This window comes from Eubalaena glacialis, chromosome 18 (genome assembly GCF_028564815.1).
Source record: "Eubalaena glacialis isolate mEubGla1 chromosome 18, mEubGla1.1.hap2.+ XY, whole genome shotgun sequence".
In the NCBI taxonomy this organism is placed as follows: domain Eukaryota; kingdom Metazoa; phylum Chordata; class Mammalia; order Artiodactyla; family Balaenidae; genus Eubalaena; species Eubalaena glacialis.
The window spans coordinates 128,752-142,309 of NC_083733.1; positions in this window are offsets into that span (position 1 = coordinate 128,752).

The window sequence follows — 13,558 nt, forward strand, 5'->3', positions numbered from 1 at the left end:
TGATGGTTCCAAGAAAAGAAAACTGGATTCGAATGGAAAATACATTTCCACAAAGCTGGGGCAGCTGGTGAAAGTTGAAGCAGGTCTGGGGATAGGATTATAATGTGGAAACCATAATTATTCCTCATTTTGGGGTTATGTGCTGGTTCCCTGGGAGAGTGGCCCTCCCACTCTCACAGGGTAAAACAAACTGGAGTATTTTGTGAATGTGGAAAACTTGATACTGCTATTTGAAGTTTTTTATACACTTGAAATTTACTAGAAAATAAAGTACTTATCAAAACAACCATGTTGTACCACGCCAGAAATACAGACATCAAACTTTGTTATAGAGGCCAAGCTCTACCCAGATCCAGCTCACCCACAGTGCTGATGCCAATCACCCTTGTAGGAGTCCACATACTACAAGAGGCACCATTGGAAGATTACATTGGGAGCCACTATGTCTTGGGTGCTGTGGATGACCTAGATGTAGTTGAAACAGTGGGATTTCTGAATTCTAGTTTTCCACATTCAACCACCAAAAAACTGTTACAACTAAAAAATGAATTCAGTAAAGCTGCAGGATACAAAAAAAAGAAAAATCAATGCACAAAAATCATTTGTGATTCTATACACTGATAATGAACCATCAGAAAAAGAATTTTTTAAAAAAATCCCACTTACAATTGCATCCAAAAAGATAACTAGGAGTAATTTAACCAAGGACGTGAAGGACCTGCACACTGAAAACTGGAAGACACTGATAAAGGAAACTGAACAGACAAAAATAAATGGAAAGATACCCCGTGCTCATGGGTAAAAAGAATATTGTGAAAATATGCATTCTAAGGTGGGACTTCCCTGGCCGTCCAGGGGTTGGGACTCTGCGCTCCCACAGCAGGGGGCGCGGGTTCGATCCCTGGCTGGGGAACTAAGATCCCGCATCCTGCAGGTCACATGGTGTGGCCCAAAATTTTTTTTTAATTTTAAAAAATATGACGTTCTAGCCAAATTAATGTACACATTCAACACAATCCCTACCAAAAGTCCAACGACATTTCCCATAGAAACAGAGCAAACAATCTTAAGATGTGTGTGGAACCACAAAGGACCCAGAAGAGCCAAAGCCACCCTGAGGAAGGAGAATGGGCTGGAGGCATCTCGCTCCCTGACTTCACACTTCATTACGAAGCTACAGTCCCCAAAAAGTGTGGAATTGGCACAAAAACAGGCGCACAGACCAGAGGAACAGAGCGGAGAGCCCAGGAATCAACCTACAGGTATGTGATCAGTTAATTCACAAGCAAGGAGCCAAGAACATACACCAGGGAAAGGACAGTCCCCTCAATAAATGGTGCTGGGAAAACCAGACGCCACACGCCAAAGAACAACACTGCACTCTGTCTACACCACACACAAAAGCGGCCAAAAACCCAGTTTTCCACATCAAGCCCTTCCTCTCCTGGGTCCTCTGAAGACAGACACCCTCAGCGGTCAGCCATGCACAGGAACCTTCTCCCCACATTTCCTCACCTTTTCCCTCAGTGGCGTCACCCCCTGGCAGGTCCTGAGGAGACCAGGCTCCTCTCAGCATGAACTGGACCCCACAGTGTCCCAAAGCTGTAGCCTCAGGGGGTCCTGAGGAGACTCGGTTTCTGTTAGTGTGGACTCGACCCCAGCTTGTCCTGCAGCCCGGCCGTCAGTGTGGATGCAAACCGCGTGTCCCAGAAGCCAAGCCCCAGTGGGTCCTGAGGAGACAGGGCTCCTCTCAGCGTGAACGTGAACAGCATGATCTGAACAGACATCCCGCCAAGAAAAGATATACAGATGGTAAACATCATACAGAAACAAGCTCAACGTCATATACCATTAGGGAATTACAAATTAAAATCATGAGATATCACAGCACACCTATTAGCACTGCTAAACTCCAAAAATATGAAAATACCAATTGCTAGAGGGTGAGGAACAAAAGGAGCTCTCCCTCATAGCTGGGGGGATGCATGTGCAGCCACTTTGTAAGACAATTTGGCAGTTTTTTCCAAAGCTAAACAAGTCTCACGTTGGGATCCAACAATCATGCTTCCAGTATTCATGCAACTGCTTTGAAAATCTATGTCCAAATGCAAACAAGGATACAATTATGCACAGCAGCACTTTCATAATGGCTAAAAACTTGAAGAAATCAGGATATCCTTCAAAAGATGAATGTATAAGCAAATTGGGGTAGATCCATGTCAAGGTGAGTAGAATATGCCACCCCAAAATATGTCTCTCTGGCATAAGGATTATTGGTCTGCTTTAAAACAAAAGGGGGGGCTTCCCTGGTGGCTCAGTGGTTAAGAGTCTGCCTGCCAATGCAGGGGACACGGGTTCGAGCCCTGGTCCGGGAAGATCCCACACGCCGCAGAGCAACAAAGCCCATGCTCCACAACTACTGAGCCTGCGCTCTAGAGCCCACGAGCCACAACTACTGACCCTGTGTGCCACAACTACTGAAGCCTGCACACCTAGAGCCTGTGCTCCGCGACAAGAAAAGCCACAATGAGAAGCCCACGCACTGCAAAGAAAAGTAGCCCCTGCTCGCCTCAACCAGAGAAAAGCCTGCACGCAGCAACGAAGACCCAATGCAGCCAAAAATAAAATAATATATTCAAAAAAAAATCTCAGAAAACTGAGATTGCTGTTTTATGAAAGACATTTACAATACAGAAATCGCCATTTATAAAGGTATGTCCCTCTTTGCACCAAAAATAGAAGGATAATTAAATCTTAAGTAACTCTTTTCAATGGAGAAGTCCTGACTTAAATGTGCGAACAATCATACCCTTGTTTACTGTGCTTTGCAGGATAACCTGCCATAAGTGGTCTTCCTCCCTTCCCCAGCATATTTCTTCTGTTTTTAGCTGAAGAGCTATTTAAGGGGATGGTTTTGGTCATTTCAGGGAGTGACTCAGTTTTCCTTGCTATCCCCCCTGCATTCAGAAGGTAGACATGTAATTAAACTTCTGCTTTTCTCCTGGTAATCTGTCTTTTATTACAGGGGCAGGGGGGCCTCAACCAAGAACCTGAAAAAGTAGAGGGAAAATTGTTTTTCCGCCCATACACATGCAGTGGAATACTATTCAGCAGAAAGGAATGCACCATCAGCCTATGGAAAGACATGGATAAATCCTCAGTATATACTGCTAAGTGAAAGCATCCAGGCTGAGGAGGCTGCACACAGTATGACCCCATTGGTGACATTCTGGGAAAGGCAAAGCTACATAGATGATAAGCAGATCATGGGGTGGGGGGTTTGAAGTATTCCATGTGACATTCTAGGATGGATACCTGTCACTATGCATTTGTCTAAGCCCACAGATGTGTATAGCCCAAGGGGCCAATCATAATCTATTCAAATTTAGTTATTTAGAATGTAGGCATGTGTCAGGATGGAATACATAATGTGACAGAGTCTAACTGTGTTAGAAATATATGGAAACAACTCACTGTAGGGGATGGGATAAAAGGTGCTGACCTAAGTTACCTTTGGAAATGAATGGAATCTGTAGACTAAAGGCAAAATGGACCGTACATATACAGTGGGCTTTATTTTACGAAGTTCTTCCCAGGGTGTAGTAGCTAACAACTCTGAAACCTCTGCACATGTAACCTGGAAAGGAGCAATGCATACATAAATGGCAGATGGTGGGAGCCAGGCTCCTCATTGTGGGAGCGGGAAGTTACAGATAAGCAAGGGGAGAGCCTCTGCCCTCGTAAACCTGGATCTGGGCTTCCTGGGAGGATGTTGACTGGACGGGGGAAACACACAGATCTTCACGCTGGGAAGACCCTGCAGACATAGGAACTCCACGCCCCATCTTTCCACCCATACCTGCTAGAAACACTCAGCCCTCCATAATCAGTCAATTGCAGCGTTTAAGACATTCTCATCCCCAGGCAGATAAAGGAACATGAGGGTCTTGCTTACCCCTAAGCTGTCCCAGAATCCAGGCCCTGGGGGTGGAGCCAGGATGGGGTTTCCTGGGCCTCTGACCAGCAGGTGAGAGGAAGGAGGAGGACCAGTCCTGAGGACAGAGGTTCCCTCAAGTCTGTGAGCCCAGGACCCCCGATGGGATTCATTCCCAGTGAGGACATGGGCGGGGTCTGCAGTGGTTCTGTGCTCCCCCTAGGCCCCTTTGATGAAGCCATGGCAGCACTGGCCCCAGACGTCGCCTGGCAGTGTCTCAAACTCTGACACAGCAGTTTTACAAAGGAACAAGAGAATGGAGCTGAGCCCCTGACGGCCACTCCTTTCTGGCTCTGAGTTGCTTCCAACAGGACCGCAGTCACCTGCACGTATTCTGCTGTGACCTACCTGCCCCCACTGGCCTTTCCTCTCCCTCTCTGCGATGAGTCCCGTGACATTTCCAGCCTGGACCCCTCCCCCAGGCCAGACGCCTCTGTCCAGTCACTGCACCCCCATCTCACCTTGGGGGCTAACAGGGCCCTCAGGGGACCGGGATCCTGCAGCTCCCCACACCCAGCAGCAGCCCCACCTTCCCAGGGTGCTGAGCCCAGGCACCGGGTGTAACCGAGCAGGACCCTACGGGGCCTTCCCAGGACAGACCCCTCCCCCACATCCTCTGCTGTAGTTCCTCTCTGAAGTACCTGCGTAACAGTATCTGATGCACGCTTCCTGAGTTGTTTTACAGATGCTAAAACCACCACCAAACGGAAGAAATTAACTACCTGATGATCTTGAACAGGTAGCCCCGGAACTTCTGGTGCCTAAGAATTTAGAATGTTAACCGCCTGTTACCTCACCATCAACCAGAGAATTGTGCACCAGCTGATCACATACCCTGCGACCCCCTTCCTTCAACTGGCCTTTAAAATTGCTGTGCTGAAATCCTTCAGGGAGTTCGGGGATTTAGAGCACAAGCCGCCTGTTCTCCTTGTATTGGCACTTGTACAATTAAAGCTGCACTTCCCTTCACCACACCCGCTGTCAGTAGACTGGCTTTACTGCACTCGGGCAAGCGGACCCAAGTTTGGTTCGGTAGCACTGGGGTCTCCCAGGCTCCCACTCTCCTTGTGCCCCACTGACTGTCATCTGCTCCTCCAGAGTCCTGTTGCAGCAAAAATAGAAATGAAGTGTTCCCTCCCCTGAGAACAAGGAAAACAAAGGGAACAGCGAACAGGCTAGAGAAGAAACATAACCTGGCCTGAAAGAGTTAATCACTCCTTGTTTTACTTTGTCACTCATTTGTAGTAACTAGATTTGTACTTTACAAAGCTAACCTCACTCCCTGACACTATGTAATTTACCTCTGACACCCATCACCCCTAACTCTGTGTGAGTTACATCCCCTGCCTCTCACTCCCTAACCTTATTATGTCCAGCACTTACATTCTATATGCCCCTCATAACAAATCACCCCCTATAGTCTTTGCATTTCAGAAACAAGGTCACCGGCCGATAAACCAGAGGCAAACGGACGCAATTACCAGACTGCCAGACCCCAATTACCGGGCGGCCTGATGCCAACTATGACTGCTTTGAAATAATGCAAAGAAAAGGAGGAATGCAAGACCTTCACTACTTTGATCCTCATCCTATACCCCGGACTGCGAGAGCCCCACGTATAAAACCTTCCCTGATTCTCAAGGAGGGCGGGTCCAGTTCTTGAGGCGCTAGCCGGCTGTGTCTTCCCTTCTGCCTGGCAGAAGAATAAAGCCATCTCTCTCTTCCTCCAAAATCCCTGTCTCCGTATTTCTGTTTGGCCTCGGTGCACAGGGAAGCCGAGATTTCGACAACAGTCTGTGGCCAGTTCCCACACTAATTCACCTCTACGCCCACAGCCCTGGCCCAAGCCCGATCTTGTGCCTGGTTCCTCCATCAGGCCCTGACAAAACTCCCTGCCCGCACGGTGCACCTCACATCCCACCCCAACGTGGTCTTTCTGAAGCAAAAATGAGACTGTGACTCTCTCCCACCTGTAATCCCCCAAATGTTTCCCCACTTTCTCTAGAGTATCTGCTGGGAGAGACATCTGCCAAGGCCCTGAGAGTCCCCGGCATCCCCACGAGGCTGCTGGCTCCTGGGTTCCCTGACAGTGAGCACCTCAGCAGGCCAGGCGACACGGCAGGAAACCCCAGAACCGCTCACCTCAGGAGGGGGCTGGCACGGCCACTGCCTGATCAGAGAGAGCAGAGAAGGGCTCCCCAGCTGGGACACAGACTCTGCACGAGTGGCCTCTCCCTGAGCCACTACATCACCTCGTGTGACTTGAGGGAAGGAAGGACCGAGGCACACTTGGCTCCTAAGGAGGATGGGATAGGCTCAGCCATGTCCCCCCAAATTCACATGCTGAATCCCTAACCCCCAGGACCCCAGGATGTGGCTGTATTTGGAGATGGGACTTTTAAAGAGGAGATCAACGTAAAAATGAGGTCACTAGGGTGGATCCTAATCCAATAGGATTGATGTCCTACAAGAAGAGATTAGGACACAGATAGGCACAGGGGGAGACCACGTGAGGACCTGGGGAGAAGATGGCTGTCTAAGCACCAAGTAGAGAGGCCTCAGTAGAAGCCAGCCTGCACACACCTTGATCTCAGATAGCATCCAGGACTGGGAGATAGGCCTGTTATTCAAGCTGCCCAGTCTGTGGTATTTGTTATGGAGGTCCTGAGCAGACTCACACGCAGGGTAACTCAGGGCTCAGACTGGACACAGCCCACTCTCCATCCCCCTGTACATGAGTTACAGGATCCTCAGGAACTGAGGAGGGGGTCCCTGAGGAGAGGCACAAGATAGAAGGTGCTAGGCATTAACATGACTGCATTCACGTTAAACGTGCCTGAAGTCCATCCACACGAGATGGTCTTGTCCTGTATGTACATCGGCACCTTCAGTCTGAACTGAGATCTTTGGCTTCACCACCTCCACTGAGAGCATTAGCTTCACCTGCTGTGGACCGTCTCCTATAGGGTTTCCAGAACCACAAAGCATCGAAGCTTCACAGGACCCAGAGTCTGTGCGCTAGCGTCTGGGCGATCCTCACAGGAGAGCCGCCCAGCTGCCCATCAGAACCCATTTCCCTTTTTCCTGTTCACAGCTACCCTGCACCTCCCAGCCTTCCCATCCCTTGCAGCTGGGACCCAGTGTCTCGTGTTACCAAGGGGAAGGGGTGGAGGTGGTGAGGGGCTTGGCCAGCCTGCATCCTAGGACAGAGGGCATGATGCCCACCTGGTCACCCCACCCTGTTGGTTGGAGCCCTGACCTGGAAGCAGGGAGGAGAAACAAGGGGGACAGAGCCTGGGACCTGACACCTGCCCTGGACTCTCACAAGAAGGGGACAGAGACAGCTTGAGCTTCAGCCCAGTTTGGGGAGACACTTTGCTCCAGCAACAAACCTTTGCTCTAAAAGCCAAGGTGCTTTACAAACCCCTCCCCAGCTGTCACAGAAAGTCAGGCTTAATCTCTTCACACTTTGCAAACCCCAGCTCATGCTGAGACCACCACTCAGGTGACGGTGCTTCAGAGCAGCCCCTTTAAAAGATCCCTGGAGTTCAGCTCTCCCAGCCCTGCCTTCAGTTTAAGAGAGAAGTTTCTTTGACAACCTTGAAAAACCTGCTCAGTTTCCTTGACAACCAAGCTTCGCAATCTCCCAAACTCTTCTCCTTCAAACATTCCTACTCTAGGCTTGCTGTGCCTAAAATGACAGTGCTGTCATCACGTATCAGAAAGCGATTCCTCCAAGCCCATAGTTATTGGTTACATGATGCTATTGATGATGAAATCCCAGAAGAGCCAGCTTTGCAAGGTAACCACTTCTGGACTTGGCACTGGGTCCCTTTCCATGGACCGAGTGGAGTGGCTGTTTCCACGGACCCCATGGTGGAAGAGCTCACTTTCTGAAGAAGCCAGGCCTTGATCCTTTCCTGGTGATTCTAGGGTCCTCATCATCACCAGACCCCCACCCACATGGCTGCTGTCTGTGCCAATCTATATGAGATCTTGGTAATCTCCTAAAATGAGGGTTATTTTATACACAGATAATGGGTTGAATGGTGGCCCCAAAAGATGTGTCCCCCCAGAACACGTGAACAGGACCATATCTGGGAAAAGGGTCTTCATATATGTAGTTAAGGATCTCGAGGTGAGGTCATCTTGGGTTAGGGTGGCCCCCTATCTAATGACAGCGTCCTTGTAAGAGACAAAAGAGGAGAGACCCAGACACAGGAGAAGCCACGTGAAGACAGAGGCAGAGACAGGAGGGATACAGCCGCAAGCCTGGGGAAGCCTGGAGCCCCCAGAATCTGGAAAAGGCAGGGAGAACCGTATCCTGGAGTCTCTGGAGGGACTTCAGTCCTACAACACCTTGATCTCAGATGTCTGATCTCCAGGACTGGGGGAGGATGAATTCCTGTTGTTTTAAACCACCCAGCTTGTGGTCACTTGTTAGAGAAGCCACAGAACGGTCACACAGACCCTGCTCTGTAAGATCCTGGAGATGTGGGTCTCACTAAAGGCAGACAGAGGCTGGATTATGGAACCCTTAGAGCCAGCATTGGCCCCCAGAAATCCTAAAGCAGTGGTTGGACACCAGAATGTTGAGCGGTCAAGTCAGAAGCCCTAAGGGTGCTGTCTTCACGTGGCCTCCCCAGGTTCTTACACCTGTCCATGTGGGGAGTAAGTATTTCAATCCTGATTCAGGACCTTTAACATTACCATTCACATTGCTAATTAAGAACCCACCAGTGGAGATTGGTTCAAGATGGCGGAGTAGAAGGACGTGCGCTCAATCCCTCTTGCGAGAGCACCGGAATCACAACTAACTGCTGAACAATCACTGACAGGAAGACACTGGAACTCACCAAAAAAGATACCCACATCCAGAGACAAAGGAGAAGCTGCAATGAGATGGTAGGAGGGGCACAACCACAATCAAATCAAATCCCATAACTGCTGGGTGGGTGACTCACAAACTGGAGAACACTTATACCACAGAAGTACACCCACTGGAGTGAAGGTTCTGAGCCCCACGTCAGGCTTCCCAACCTGGGGGTCTGGCAATGGGAGGAGGAATACCTAGAGAATCAGACTTTGAAGGCTAGCGGGATTCGATTGCAGGACTTCAACAGGACTGGGGGAAACAGTGACTCCACTCTTGGAGGGCACACACAAAGTAGTGTGCACATTGGGACCCAGGGGAAGAAGCAGTGACCCCATAGGAGACTGAAACAGATCTACCTGCTAGTGTTAGAGGGTCTCCTGCAGAGGCGGGGGGTGGCTGTGGCTCACCACGGGGACAAGGACACTGGCAGCAGAAGCTCTGGGAAGTACTCCTTGGCGTGAGCCCTCCCAGAGTCCGCCGTTAGCCCCACCAAAGAGTCAGGTAGGCTCCAGTGCTGGGTTGCCTCAGGCCAAACAAACAACAGGGAGGGAACCCAGCCCCATGCAGCAGCAGACAAGTGGATTAAAGTTTTACTAAGCTCTGCCCACCTGAGCAACACCCAGCTCTACCCACCACCAGTCCCTCCCATCAGGAAGCTTGCACAAGCCTCTTAGATAGCCTCATCCACCAGAGGGCAGACAGTAGAAGCAAGAAGAACTACAATCCTGCAGCCTGTGGAACAAAAACCACATTCACAGAAAGATAGACAAAATGAAAAGGCACAGGATTATGTACCAGATGAAGGGACAAGATAAAACCCCAGAAAAACAACTAAATGAGCTGCAGATAAGCAACCATCCAGAAAAAGAATACAGAATAATGACAGTGAAGATGATCCAGGACCTTGGAAAAAGAATGAGGGCAAAGATCGAGAATATGCAAGAAATGTTTAACAAAGACCTAGAAGAATTAAAGAACAAGCACCTAGAAGAATTAAAGAACAAACAAACAGAGATGAACAATACAATAACTGAAATGAAAACTACACTAGAAGGAAGCAATAGCAGAATAACTGAGGCAGAAGAACAGATAAGTGACCTGGAAGACAGAATGGTGGAATTCACTGCTGCGGAACAGACTAAAGAAAAAAGAATGAAAAGAAATGAAGACAGCCTAAGAGACCTCTGGGACAACATTAAACGCAACAACATTCGCATTATAGGGGTCCCAGAAGGAGAAGAGAGAGAGAAAGGATCCGAGAAAATATTTGAAGAGATTATATAGTCGAAAACTTCCCTAACATGGGAGAGGAAATAGCCACCCAAGTCCAGGAAGTGCAGAGAGTCCCATACAGGATAAACCCAAGGAGAAACACACTGAGACACATAGTAAGCAAATTGGCAAAAATTAAAGACAAAGAAAAATTATTGAAAGCAGCAAGGGAAAGACGACAAATAACGTACAAGGGAACTCCCATAAGGTTAACAGCTGATTTCTCAGCAGAAACTCTACAAGCCAGAAGGGAGTGGCACGATATATTTAAAGTGATGAAAGGGAAGAATCCTACAACCAAGAGTGCTCTACCCGGCAAGGATCTCATTCAGATTCGATGGAGAAATCAAAAGCTTTACAGACAAGCAAAAGCTAAGAGAATTCAGCACCACCAAACCAGCTCTACAACCAATGCTAAAGGAACTTCTCTAAGTGGGAAACACAAGAGAAGAAAAGGACCTACAAAAACAAACCCATAACAATTAAGAAAATGGTCATAGGAACATGCATATCGATAATTACCTTAAACATGAATGGATTAAATGCTCCAACCAAAAGACACAGGCTTGCTGAATGGATACAAAAACAAGACCCATACATATGCTGTCTACAAGAGACCCACTTCAGACCTAGGGACACATACAGACTGAAAGTGAGGGGATGGAAAAGGATATTCCATGCAAATGAAAATCAAAAGAAAGCTGGAGTAGCAATACTCATATCAGATAAAAGAGACTTTAAAATTAAGAATGTTACAAGAGACAAGGAAGAACACTACATAATGATCAAGGGATCAATCCAAGAAGAAGATATAACAATTATAAATATATATGCACCCAACATAGGAGCACCTCAATACATAAGGCAACTGCTAACAGCTATAAAAGAGGAAATCGACAGTAACACAATAATAGCGGGGGACTTTAACACCTCACTTACACCAATGCAGATCATCCAGACAGAAAATTAGTAAGGAAACACAAGCTTTAAATGACACAACAGACCAGAGAGATTTAATTGATATTTATAGGACATTCCATCCAAAAACAGATTACACTTTCTTCTCAAGTGCACACAGAACATTCTCCAAGATACATCACATCTTGGGTCACAAATCAAGCCTCAGTAAATTTAAGAAAATTGAAATCATATCAAGCATCTTTTCTGACCACAACGCTATGAGATAAGAAATCAATTACGGGAAAAAAGTGTAAAAAACACAAACACATGGAGGCTAAACAATACATTAGTAAATAACCAAGAGATCACTGAAGAAATCAAAGAGGAAATCAAAATATACCTAGAGACAAATGACAACAAAATCACGACGATCCAAAACCTATGGGATGCAGCAAAAGCAGTTCTAAGAGGGAAGTTTATAGCAATACAAGCCTACCTCAAGAAACAAGAAAAATCTCAAGTAAACAATCTAACCTTACACCTAAAGGAACTAGAGAAAGAAGAACAAATAAAACCCAAAGTTAGTAGAAGGAAAGAAATCATAAAGATCAGAGCAGAAATAAATGAAATAGAAACAAAGAAAACAAAAGCAAAGATCAATAAAACTAAAAGCTGGTTCTTTGAGAAGATAAACAGAAATGATAAACCATTAGCCAGACTCATCAAGAAAAAGAAGGAGAGGACTCAAATCAATAAAATTAGAAATGAAAAAGGAGACGTTACAACGGACACCACAGAAATACAAAGCATCATAAGAGACTACTACAAGCAACTCTATGCCAATAAAATGGACAACCTGGAAGAAATGGACAAATTCTTAGAAAGGTATAACCTTCCAAGACTGAACCAGGAAGAAAGAGCAAATATCAATGGACCAATCACAAGTAATGAAATTGAAAATGATTAAAAATTAAAAATCTTCCAACAAACAAAAGTCCAGGACCACATGGCATCACAGGTGAATTCTATCAAACATTTAGAAAAGAGCTAACACCTATCCTTCTCAAACTCTTCCAAAAATTGCAGGGGAAGGAACACTCCCAAACTCATTCTATGAGGCCACCATCACCCTGATACCAAAACCAGTCAAATATACTACAAAAACAGAAAATTATAGACCAATATCACTGATGAATAGAGATGTAAAAATCCTCAACAAAACACTAGCAAACAGAATCCAACAACACATTGAAAGGATCATACACCATGATCAAGTGGGGTTTATCCCAGGGATGCAAGGATTCTTCAATATACACAAATCAATCAATGTGATACACCATATTAACAAACTGTAGAATAAAAACCATATGATCATCTCAATAGATGCAGGAAAAGCTTTGACAAAATTCAACACCCATTTATGATAAAAACTCTCCAGAAAGTGGGCATAGAGGGAAACTACCTCAACATAATAAAGGCCATATATGACAAACCCACAGCCAACATCATTCTCAATGGTGAAAAACTGAAAGCATTTCCTCTAAGATCAGGAAGAAGACAAGGATATCCACTCTCGCCACTATTATTCAACATAGTTTTGGAAGTCCTAGTCATGGCAATCAGAGAAGAAAAAGAAATAAAAGGAATAGAAATTGGAAAAGAAGAAGTAAAACTGTCACTGTTTGCAGATGACATGATACTATACATAGAGAATCCTAAAGATGCCAGCAGAAAACTACTAGACCTAATCAATGAATTTGGTAAAGTTGCAGGATACAAAATTAATGCACAGAAATCTCTTGCATTCCTATACACTAACAATGAAAGATCAGAAAGAGAAATTAAGGAAACAATCCCATTCACCACTGCAACAAAAAGAATAAAATACCTAAGAATAAACCTACCTAAGGAGGCAAAAGACCTGTACTCAGAAAACTATAAGACACTGATGAAAGAAATCAAAGATGATATAAACAGATGGAGGTATAAACCATGTTCTTGGATTAGAAGAATCAATATTGTGAAAATGACTATACTACCCAAAGCAATCTACAGATTCAATGCAATCCCTATCAAATTACCAGTGGAATTTTTTACAGAACTGGAACAAAAAACCATAAAATTTGTATGGAGACACAAAAGACCCCGAATAGCTAAAGCAGTCTTGAGGCAAAAAAACGGAGCTGGAGGAATCAGACTCCCTGACTTCAGACTATACTACAAAGCTACAGTAATCAAGACAATATGGTACTGGCACAAAAACAAAAATATAGATCAATGGAACAGGATAGAAGCCCAGGGATAAACCCACGTACCTATGGTCAACTAATCTATGACAAAGGAGGCAAGGATATACAATGGAGAAAAGACAGTCTCTTCAGTAAGTGGTGCTGGGAAAACTGGACAGCTACATGTAAAAGAATGAAATTAGAACACTCCCTAACACCATACACAAAAATAAACTCAAAATGGATTAAAGACCTAAATGTAAGACCAGACACTATAAAACTCATAGA